At 39.6% G+C, this 12350-nt stretch overlaps 1 long non-coding RNA gene across 2 annotated transcripts in view; it reads left to right on the top strand.

The window, feature by feature from the left end:
- The window catches only part of LOC123852571 (uncharacterized), a 455546-nt gene that overhangs the window by 323130 nt on the left and 120066 nt on the right, over window positions 1-12350 (top strand). For both annotated transcript variants that reach the window (XR_010407436.1, XR_006792925.3), the window contains exon 4: window positions 11848-11945. This is a non-coding gene — a long non-coding RNA (uncharacterized LOC123852571). The remainder of the gene's footprint in view (window positions 1-11847; window positions 11946-12350) is intronic.

Below are 12350 nucleotides of genomic sequence, written 5' to 3'. Positions count from 1 at the left end.
CAACTTCGGTCCCATCTAATAATACTCAACAGACCATCCTGTGTCTAATGCTAATGAATATACAAGGACTTCTGCTGATGATCCAGCCGAAATACCTATGACATAATTCAAGATGTTTTAATTTCTAAAGCAGAACTTGGATGGGGGTTATTTTCCAGTAGAGTGGCTCTAAGCAGGGGAATCAGTGAAGACACACTATTGAGGGATATTCAGACCTGTGGAATTTGTGGTGATGGCTGTTCTTCGGATATTACTCTTTCCCATCTTCTTCCCAATCCCGTGGTCTATTCTAGCTCAGGTGTCCCGAGACTTGTTTGAGCTGAATACTGTTTGGAATGTCAAAACAACCATGCATATTTTAATGATTAAGTTTACCCCTTCTACAAGGATACTACTCATCTGGATAATTTCACCTCAGAGTGTGAGGGAATGGAGCCTGGAACGCGTGCACTTCCTATCATCAAAGAGAAGAAGCGAGGGAGAAGACAGTCTAAGTGTGAGCAAGAGGAATTACTCCTACAGATGTGCCCTTTGACTCCCATTTCCTGCTCCTGGCCAACCCTTTGGAGATTATTTTCAGGGCGATCTCTCTCTTCCTGTGAGGCCAGAGACTTTTCTAGTTATAAGGCTGTTGTGTGTGACATGTCTGGGCAAGCATGCAGCAAAACCACAGAGAAACAAGGGATTAAAGAAATAAAGCTGAGCAAACTCAAAAACGCCGTCTGCAGAACTTCTCTCAAGCTTGAGGTAAACATCTCCACCCACCCTCCTCCTTCTGCAATTTCACAGTTTATTTTTCACTGCATTCGACTTGTGGCGGTTCCCTCTGCTACAGAGAAGGGGAAGTAAGTTGTCCTCTAGGAGTGGCTTTCCCAAGGAGCCCAGTTCTCTGAGTTCGGGAATGAAAGACAGAGAATGCCCTTTCCTGACTGAGACAATGCCCACAGGCCTCAGTGCCTGGAGGGTGAGCGCACTTCCCCAGTTCTCCCAGGGAGGACAGCCTTCCTTCACACCCGTGCCCTGTGTCCTCTTCATCTGGGCACTGGCTCCCCCGAAGTCAGAGAGCGGACAGCTCTGTCCCCTTTTCCAGACACGTCAGACTCACAGGGAGATTTCCTCCAAAGATTACCATCTTCTTCCCCTCACTTGGAATGAGCAGTATCTGACTGCTTCTTCCATCGGCCAAGATCCAAGTGCCATCTTTACAAGGAAAAGTCCCAGAAGTCCTCGCAAATGATCCTCAGCCTTGGCATAGGCAGCGGCCTCATCCAGATTCCAGCAAAGAGGAGTTGGCAGGGCATGAAGAAGGGCAGAAGGTAATTGAGGAGCTGGGGCTGGTTTTAAGGCAGGACAGAGCCCAGCTTCGCGAGCTGAGCTGGAAGGAATTTGCTGTATGTGCCAGATGTCGTAAGGAGCTGCTGAGCTAGCTGAGCTTTCTAGTGCTCAGGAGCGAGTCAGTCAGATGAAGTGAGGCTGCCGCTCAGCTACAGACCATGAGCTAATGTGGGCTCTACCCCAGCAAGCCAGTAGCATGGGCCCTGCAGCGGCGGTGGGAGAGGGGGAGAGCCAGCGTGGCAAACGCCGGATGCCTGGTGCCAGGAGGGAGAGACCAAAGGGGCTCTTCTTTAACTCTGCAAATAGCCCTAGAGTGAGCAGGGCCTTCAACAGCTGTGGTTGCATTCTCCTCACCGCTGGGCGAGCTGGGGGTGCTAATTGTGGAGCTGGAGAGCTGTTAAAATCAGACCAGACATGTTAAAGGAGATGAGTGACAATACTTAGACCAGCGTGTGTGGCTGAGCAGGCACAAAAGCTTTATGTCAGGAGAAGAAGTGAAAAGAGAGGAAAAAGGCCACGAGAGAAGGAAGGAAGTTGGTCGGCGATGGCTCATCTTCGTTACCTCAGCGGCTTGTCCGTATTGTGGTTATAGCCCTTATCACATGGTGATAAGCTCGTAAAAAGAGTCTCTCTCATGTATTGAGCTTTTACTCTGTGCAGCCTCCACTGTTACGGGATTTAACACACATCATTTCATTCAGTCCGGACTCAGAGAGGTTAAGTGACTTTCCCAAAGATATAATAAGTAAGTGTGTGGGTGTGTGAGCACGTTACCATTGAATGGCAGTCAGGTTTCAAAACCAGTTCTCCCTGACTTCAAAGCCAAAACCTTACCCATTATGCCACACAGTCTCTCAGTTTCAAAGCAGGTACTTTATAAGAATTTGTCAATTAAGAAACTGTGGTCAAGAAAAGAAAATTTACCTAAGTCACCCAGTTTGGGAATTAAACAGAGACTATTCCCTGGGAGCCAAAGAGAGGGACATACATTGGACATATGGTCACAGATTGAAGTTTTCCGTTTTCTCTCCCTATAATAGCCCTGGCAGACAGCTAATAAGGGAAACATATTGCAGAAGGAATCTTCTCTTCTCTCAAATCACATGGTACAGATTTCTGGTAGCAGCAGAGTTTGCTGAAAACAAATCATAATCTGACAATAGGTAAATTCTGCCCCTCTCATCCCAGTGGGATAAATACACCCAGGGAATCAGGAGTTTATCCTTTTGAGAACTGAGCCTATTGAAGGAAAAACGGCAGAGTGGGGGCATGAAAACAGTGACTGCCTTCTTCGGAAACATGTGAGTTCATCAGATACCACAACCCTCCCTCCATGCTCAGATTGTTCACTTGATGGAATCACTTGAGATTGTTTTGGAAAGATAGATGATCATCCCTACCATCTGTATGAGGGTAGACAGGCCACTATTATATTTTTATAAAACTTCCGACAAGAAAATATCCAAGCTAGCCTAGGCAAAGGAAATTACCTTTGAACGTAAACAATGGGAAAACCTTTCCTGACAACAGAAAAACTCCAGGCCCCTACAATCCTTTTGCCCCTCTGTTTTCTTTAATTTAGATCAAGGTAAAAAGATGGGAAGCACAACTCCTCCGAGTGGATAGAATCCGTAGCACCTTTTAATGAAGCTGTCTAACCAGTATTGAGTTCAGACATTTCGACCTCTTTGGTATTCCTTGCCAAGGAAAGTCCAGAACAGGCAGCTGGTTTTGCTAGATTCTGTTGGAGCTCCATGCTAACTCTTTTGCTGAGACATAATAAGAATAAGAACCATAAGAACACCTCTCCTTGACTATTCTGTTCTCCTCTTGGAAATTTCTTCTTTGAACCAGTGCCCTGTAAGCGCTTGTGTAGTGTTTAGCAAGTCATCTAAAAACCGATTCTAAAGCATCAAAGGTTGTGTCTAATTTACTTGCAAAAAGTGGATTTGAACATATTCTAAGTTTTTATTTTAAAATAAAATAGTTATTTATTTTAAAATAGCACTCTCAAAAAAATAATAAAATAAAATAAAATAAAATAAAATAAAATAGCACGCTCTCGGGGCGCCTGGGTGGCTCAGTTGGTTAAGTGTCTGCCTTCGGCTCCAGTCATGATCCCGGAGTCCTGGGATCAAGTCCTGCATCGGGCTCCCTGCTCTTCGGGGAGACTGTTTCTCCCTCTCCCTCTACCTGCCGCTCCCCCTGCTTGTGCTCTCTCTCTCTCTATCAAATAAATAAATAAAATCTTTAAAAAAATAAAAAATAAAATAGCACTCTCTCTCAAAAAACTTAAACTAAGTTACCCTATAACCCAGCAATTCCACTCAGAGGTACATACCCGAGAGCAGCAAAAACATGCTCACCCAAAAACTTGTGCACAAATAGTCATAGCAGTATTATTTGCAAAAGCCCCGGAGTGGACACAGCCCAAATGTCCATAACAGATGAATGGATAAACAAAATGTGATATGTCCATACAATAGACTATTATTCAGTAATAAAAAAAGAATAGCGTACTGATAAATGCTCTGCGTGAATGAACCTTGAAAACATTATGCCAAGTGAAACAAGCCGGACACAAAAGAGAATTGGCAAATCTATAGAGCTAGATAGTAGCTTAGTGGTTGCCTGGGTCTGGAGGGGATGGAGTGACAGCTGATGGGTCCACGCTTTCTTTTTAGGGTGATACATATGTTCTAGAATTAAACAGTGGTGTGGTGATGGTTGCACAATCTGTGAATATATTAAAAAGCTACTGAAATGTGCACTTTCAAAAGGGTAAATTTTATGGTAGGTGAATAATATTTCCATTTTTAAATAGTTTGGGAAGAAAAGAAAAAACAGTATCACCCACATCATAGAGATTTGCATGGACCATACAGTCTATGAGCCACAAGGAGGCACAGCCCATGCTTGGGATTTGTATCATCCAACCTCATCCCTCAATGAGACAATGTAGCACTGATGTTACGAACACAATCTCTGAAGCCAGATTGCTTGGGTTCAAATTCTGGAACCTGCTACTTGCCAGCTATGTGAGCAGAGTACTTAACTTCCTTGTGCTTCAGCTCCCTTCATTGCAAGATGAAGATTCTAATCGGAACACACTGGCGCTGTTACCATGACAATTAAGTTAGCTAATACGTGAATAGTGTACTTTTGTCAATCCCCGTCATCTCGAATGTCACCGTGGACACAATGTAGTGACCTATTTTCTAGAGTGCTTGCAACCTCGATTATACAATCAGCATCTGTTTCTTGATCACACGTAATTGATGATACAGATTTAATTTTATTTAGGAATCACATAATAGGGGCACCTGGGTGGCTCAGTCGTTAAGCGTCTGCCTTCGGCTCAGGTCATGATCCCAGGGTCCTGGGATCGAGCCCCACATCGGGCTCCCTGCTCCGCGGGAAGCCTGCTTCTCCCTCCCCCACTCCCCTTGCTTGTGTTCCTGCTCTCGCTGTGTCTCTCTCTGTCAAATAAATAAATAAATAAAATCTTAAAAAAAAAAAGAATCACATAATAAATAAATTGAATAATTAAATAATAATCTGATAAAGTATTTCTTTTATTTAATTTATGAGCCATGCAACGCCATTATAGATTATTTAAAAGCAGGAACCTACATCCATCCTTCATCCTTTCCACTTGTTTTACATTCCCCAGCATCCAGCCCAGCACTGGCTCATGGTCAGCACCTCACAGCTACTGGCTAGCTGTTTCCCCAGGGTCTGGGTCACCGGCTAGCTTGTGCCAGGACTACTTATGGTCCCACCACGGACCTCGGAAAGAATGCCAATCTGACTGTGGAATGAATTACAGGAATAATAACTAATGCAGCCACGTGTTGAGAATTGTGACCCCCAGGTATTAAAGTTGAAGTTTTTACATTGTCCTGGGTTCAAAGAGCTGCTTGAAGGTGCCTAGAGACTGTGGATCCTCAAACTGGCTACATTAGTTATTATTTGGGAGCTGAAGTTTCTTCACTGTCACCAAGGCCCACAGCTGGGAACAATAATGTAACCTGGACAGTAACAAGCCCCATATTGGGCAAAAGTCTTCCAAGAGAAAAGTCTAAGCAAGACCGTGAACCTCGCATGCATGTGCGCACACAGCTGTCCCTCATTGATGGGTGGTCCGGGAGACTCAACTTAAAACAGCTGTCCTTCCTTCAGTCTCTTGACCAAGATACGCTTTAACCATCAAGACAGGCTTTAAAGGAAAGGTGACTGCTTCCTAAAAGACAAACTCATGGGTTTTAATTGCATTCCAAGAGACTTCAGTGGTTTCCTAACTCTGTTTTCTTCATTAGGGTAGTGTGCTTGTTAATCTTTTTCTCCCTGCTCATTTTATTATCAAAATCAACTCAGTTGCTATTTCCTGTTTATTGTAGAACATGGGTTCTGAGGTACTTGGGAAATACCACGATCAGGTATCTTGTGATAGCTCTTCAACATCTTGGTGAGTCCTAAGACTGGCGGAGGTGGGGGGGTTTTCCCCAGCCCCTTTCTACTCCAGAAATGGCCCCAAATGCCCCCACTCCTAAGAGCAGACAGCTATTCAGAAATTATCTTCAGGGTTAAATCCAGGACCACCAGATGTATGCATTTAGAATTTTTTTTCTTCATATTATTTTGGGATACGTTGGAGATACTCTTGCTTACCTCTGTGTCCTGGACTTTGGATTCTCTATGGGTGGAAATTGCCACAGGGCATAGAGACTGACTAGGGTGTGCATGATTGTGGGGGTGTGGGAGATACTGACTTAGAGAAAACTGTGTCAGTGAGGGGATGGTCCCAGGATGTGTTCTGTGATCCTCATGGAAAACTCTGTAAGAGATCATGAAGGGATTTTTTTTTCTCTCTCTCTCTACTACCACAGATGTGGTGCTTCTTCAGTTTCGTGGTCTAATTAGCAATAAGTAATTGATGCTCAACCACCTTGGTGGGAATTGGGAGAGATGAAACTGGAGAACAAAATGGTTGTCGAGCCCCGCTCCCCACGTCTCTGGCCCTGGAAGAGTTGGGATGGGATAATGTCCCAAATTTTCCCTGGCTTCCTGCTGCTCCCTGTGAACCAGTGTTCCTGCTTCCTGTATGGTGGCTTTGGTGCAAGTCCTACTCATTCAAGTCTATAATCAAGCTCTGAAGGGGAGAAACGTGGCTTTTATAGTTGTCTCTCTTTGCTGTCATGTCAAGCCAAGAGCACTGGAGCACCAGTGCTACTCAGGAAAGATCCTTTTGCCTAGTAACCGAGAGCACATTTGGTATGCTAGCCTTCTCCTCCTTGTTTATTTTCAGGGTAAGTGATAAAAGCATGGAAAAAACATCAGGGAAAATCAGTAAATTTCAGTAATATTTCAATACATCTGCAAAGGGCAAACAGTTTAGAGTTTCTCCTGCCCCGTCTGAAGTTGGAAGCTCTCACCACAGTGGGAAGCACAGCTATTTTGACTTGGCAAACCAAACCAAACAGCACGCACCTGCAACTGTACGTCTCTGACGTGAATAGCTGTGGCCAGAGGGTCAGTCTGTTCTGTTTTTCATCCAGAAACCACATTCTGCAAATGGAGAGAAAACCACTGTTGGATTAAAGGAAATCCTTGCCATGGAGACTAAGCATACAACTTTAATTAACTCATCATTTTCTAATTAGCATCCCCAGAGCCCTGTGCATGGGCAGCTTATGTTGCAGAATGTGCCATCAAATTTTTCCAAACAGTTTCATAAAATAAAGTTTTGTTTTTATAAACATTTATTTCAGAAAGTTTGGAAAGTATAGGACAAATTTAAAAAGAGCTGCAATATCCAAAACTCATCACTCACATCAAGTCATTCAATCTTTGGTATATTTCTTTTCGGTCTTTATATATGTTTTACATTTTGTATTTTATACATAGTGGAGACTATATCATCTATAGAAGTTCTGGCTTTTTTATTTAATATTTTATATTCAGCATTTTATCCTTCAGTACAAACTTCACAAAAATCACTGTCAGTATCTGCATATTGCACCGAGTACAGGTGTGGTAATTTGCTTAATTATTCCATTATTGTGGAATTATTCCAAATTTTCCAAAATTATCTCAAAATTTTGCTTTCATAAATAATGCTGCCGTGAATTCATTGTGCATACAGCTTTGATATCTGTATTAAGAATTATTTCCTTAGGAAGGATTCCCAGAAGGGGGAACTCATATTAGCTTCTGATGCAAAATGCCAAATTGATTTCTAAAATTTTCACTGCTATCTGGAATGAGGTAGTTCTTTAATTAATAAATAACCCAATGACTTTCATCTAATAGGATAGGCAAAACTATAATTGAAATGTTGATTTACTTTGCATTCCTTTGATTTTTTTCTTCCTTTTTTACCAGTTGCAATCCAGCTGTGTAAATGATCTCTTTTAGTTCTTTGCTTATTTTTATTTTAGGATCTGTTTTCTTATCAATTTATATGAGCTCTTTTTATTTACATAAAAGATCAACCTTTGGTTCAACGTGTTTGCTGCAAATAATTTTTCTACTTTATTGCTTTTCTGTCCATTTTAGTTATGTTTTGAGATATAGAAATGTGATTTTATAGTAATCATATTATTGATCTTTTCCTTGGTGATTTTTTTTTCTACTGATCAAATGCTTAGAAACTTCTTACCCTCTAGAAACTTTATAGATATTCATCTCTATTTTCTTTTAGATTTTCTACAATTTGAAAATTTTCATCTCTTTAATCTATCTGAAATTTATTTTAATGAATCATGGGCAGTACAAATATCTAAACTAGATCTCACGTAACCCATCCTACACATATCTAACAAATTCCGTATTACTTGTCAATTTAATACATCCCTTTTACTCTGGATGCACCCATTGTCCTTATGGAGCCGGTGCTCCATCAAGGTTTTTACCCCACTTTCTACTTTGTTTTGTTAATGTGCTTGTAAATTCTTTTAAATGCTATGTTCTGTACTTACATAATTTTGTAATATATTTCAGACTCTGGTGGGGTAAGGTTTTAGCTTTGTCAAAAATTTCTTAACTGTTATTGCTGTTGCTATGCCAGGTAAACTTAGGAATTATTTTAAGTTCCTAAAATTCCTGATTTTTATTATTATTTTAATTATTTTTTAAATTATGACCTCATTCAACTGAAGACTTTCATGTGGATTAATTTCCTCATCAAAAAACATGGTAGGGCACAGCACATACTCATTTTTTCATTAACATTATCACCTTGTATTACTTAGTGTTTTTAAATACATAGGTGCATGACTATGTATTCTCATTTTTAAAAGTGGAAAGAAATGGGAAAAACTTCATGCTGGTAAATTCCACTCTGAAAGGTTACTTGGGTCAATTAAAAAATTTTACTATGATAAAAAAAGTGATGCCAGAATAAATCTGTGAAGATATCTTTGTGCTTATTTGCAAGTATTTCTCTGGGATAAGCTCCTAGAATGTGGGTGAAAGAGAATTCATAATTTTAATTTTGATAGTTTCTGCCAAATGGTCCTTGAATAAGACTGTGCCAATTTACACTCCTATTAACAGTGAATAAGAAATTCTGTTTTCTCACACTGGATGTTATGGAAATTTAAAATATTTGCCAGTCTGGTGAAAAAATACAATCTCAATGTTGTTCTAATTCATATTTCCTTAATTACTAGGGAAGTGGAACATATTTTCTGATGTATGTGACCATTTGCACTTCTTTTTCTTTGAATTGCCTCTTTTTCATTTCTTAATTTTAAGTGGGGCTTATTTTATTTATCTTTTTATACATTGCATATATTAAGCCTTCATCTGTTATATATTTTGCAGATATTGTCTCTTAATCTCTTCCTTGTCTTTTGATATTGTTTTGCCATCTTTCCCAGTAAAGCAGTTCACTCATTTTCATATGGTAAAATCTGTCATAACTTTAATTTTTGTCTTGTGATTTTCCTCCAGTTTTCTATTTCATAATTTTATAGGTTAAAAATGTTTCAACATGTAAGCTATGGATAACCTAACTTCTCTATGTGGTGTGAGAAGAAACTCTAGATTTGTTTATTCTTTCTGAGTAGCCACTTGTCTCGGTTCCAAAAGTGAGGAGTGTGTCCCCCTCAGGAAGTGTCTCCTTTACGATGTGCTAAAATTGTGTGTGCGTGTGTGTGTGTGTAACATACATATAGTTTTAGACTTTATTTCCTCCAAGATCTGTTTGTTTATTCCTATATTAATGTGACATTGTATTAATTACCAAATTAATGATTAAAATAGTTATTTGTAATAATTCAAATAATTATTATAAACATAAGTGTAATTTAAAACTGCAAAGTCACATTAATTACTGTATGTAATATTCTGACAACTTATAGGAAATATCTCTTTTACCATTATTTCTCAAAAATTTCACGGCCAATCTTGTATTTTCTCTCCCAAATTAGAGTGTAGAGCTTCTTTACAACTATTTTTTGGGGGGGATTTTGATTGGGGTTGTTTTGTACTTTCATGTTAGTATGGGGAAAATTGATCTCTTTATAATATTGTGTCTTGTGGTCAAGGCTCAGAGAGTGACTACTCCCTCACTCAGGCCGTTTTCAAGTTCCTGCAATAAGTGCTTATATTTCTCTTCATATAGCTCTGCATACTTCTTGTTAGATTTATTTTCAGGTATTTTAAAGTTCTATTGTGATAATAAATTATATACTGTTTTTCCATTGCACATAAACATTGCTTATTGCTTATGGACCTTTCATTATATTTGGGGAGGGACTTCAAATAGTTTCACAGTTGATTCTTTCTAAATTTTTGATAGACATTCGAATATAATGACAATTATTAGTTTTCATAGTTTTCCTCCTGAGATGTCCACGTATGCAGCAATTTTTTTGATGTATCTTATTAGTTTTTTATTTTTCTATTTCCTTGGATAAGCCAAGGTTCTTTGGCTTCCAGATTCTGTTATTTTAAGCAGAAACATTCACTCACAGGCTGGACCCGAGGCCAGAACAAGGCTGAGGTGAGTGAAGCAGTTTCCTCAGAAGCCAAATTTAGGGTGGTGCTAAAAATCTCAGTAATTGAGATAAGTAACACTTTAATGCAATTTTTAAGAAAATATATATATTTTTAAATCCATGATGGACAAAATACCAAAAATTTAAATAAAGTTAGGATCAGTATGGAGAAGCAGGCTCTGGAAAAGCCAGGAGCCAGGCAAATGTGGAAACCACAGTGGCAGCTTCCAATGACAGCTTTATATTGGCTGCCAATGGGATGGATAAACTTCGAGAAAGAGACTGGAATCCTTGACCGGGGGAAAGTAGGGACCTTCCATTGACTGTCAAAGATGCCACATAATGGGGTGATTCTCCAAAAGGAAACAGGGGTACAGTTGGCAAATTCAACAATTGTCTACCATGTTACAGTCCCAGGATGCACTGTTCTTATGGACCCCATCTTCAGCTGAAACCACAGACCTTCACATGTTAGGGCTACACCTCCCTTGAGGTCATGTCCCAATGTGCCAGTCCTCCTTTACTTCCTGCTCTACTATCTACTCAGAGCTGCAACCCTCACATGGATAAAACCCTCACATAGCATAAAAGACATTGATAAAGAAACTGGTGGCTTCAGAGAGCACCGTCTGTTGGAAAGGGAGTGGCAACCTACGTTCTGTTTTGAACAAACCCTGTGGGAGAGGCCAGAACCTCTTCCTTCCCAAATGGGTTGTTCTGCTTCAGGAGGAAAAGTATGTTTTGTCGCTCATTGTTTCTCAGGTCCATAGGCCTTGTTAGGATGGTGAGAATTCTTCTCAAAAATATTGACTACTTAACCTTCATGTTTAGTCATGTGATTATCTTCATTGGCATTTTAATGCACATTTAAGTGGATTACATTTACTATAATTATTGATAAGGTAGGTTTTATGTCTACCATCTTTCTATTTGTTTTCTATCTTTTCTGTTCATCTATTCCTTTATTACTGCCTTCTTTTGGTTAAATGGGTATTTTCAAGTGTACCATTTAATTACCTTGTTGTTTCTTTTGCTATATATTTTTTTACTTATTTTCTTAGTGGATGTCCTGGAGATTACAATTAGCATTTTAACTTAATATAGGTTGGATTAATACTTTTTTTCAATAGTATGTAAAATTTTGCTCAGGGTTCCAGTGTGATTCCCATTAAGGATCCCTTGTTTCTGATGAATTGCTTTTCTCATGCTTCTTTCAAGATATTTTCTTTGACTTTGTCTGTTAACAGTTTGATTGTGAGCTATGTAGGTGTGACTCTTTGGATTTATCCTACTTTACATTTGTTGGGCTCCTCAAATGTGTAGATTAATGTGTTTCTTCCAACTGGGAATTTGGGGGCTATTATTTTTTCAAATATAATTTTTTGCCCTTTTTTTTTTTTGTCCTTCTAAGACTCCCCGATGTGTATGTTGGTATGCTAGCTGATAGCCCACAGGTCTCTGAGATTCTGTTTATTGTTGTTCATTCTTTTTTTTTTCTGTTCCTTAGACCGAAGAATCTCCATTGCTTCATCATTGGGTTTGTTGGCTGTGTCATCTGCCAGTTCAGTTCTGCTACTGAGCCCTTCAATGAAGTTTCTGCTTCAGGTATTGTGCTTTTCCACTCTGTGATTTCATTTTGGGTCTTCTTTTATAGTTTCTCACTGTTCATAGCCTCTACTTGGTGAGACCTCATGATCATACTCATCCTTTTCTTTAGACACAGTCTCCTTAGTTCTTTGAATATATTTATAATATCTGATTTAAACTCTTTGATAAGTTCCAACAGCTGGGTTTCCTCAGGGAACTTACCCACACATGTCTACTGACTATATTTTTTCCTGTGTAAGGGTCACACTTTCTTATTTTTGTGTGTTTTGTGGGTTTTTTTGTTGTTGTTGGGAAGTGGACACTTTAAGTATTTTAAAGTAGGTCTTCTGAAAATCCACCCCCCATCTCCTCCCCCTGAACCCCACCCCAGGTGTATTGTTGTTGTTGTAACTGCTCTTGGTT

This window comes from Mirounga angustirostris, unplaced genomic scaffold (assembly GCF_029215605.1).
Source record: "Mirounga angustirostris isolate CCGP_5_RB_7025 unplaced genomic scaffold, mMirAng1.0.hap1 SCAF_14, whole genome shotgun sequence".
Taxonomy (NCBI): domain Eukaryota; kingdom Metazoa; phylum Chordata; class Mammalia; order Carnivora; family Phocidae; genus Mirounga; species Mirounga angustirostris.
Note: the sequence above shows the minus strand (reverse complement) of the source record. Positions and strands in the feature narration are given on the sequence as shown.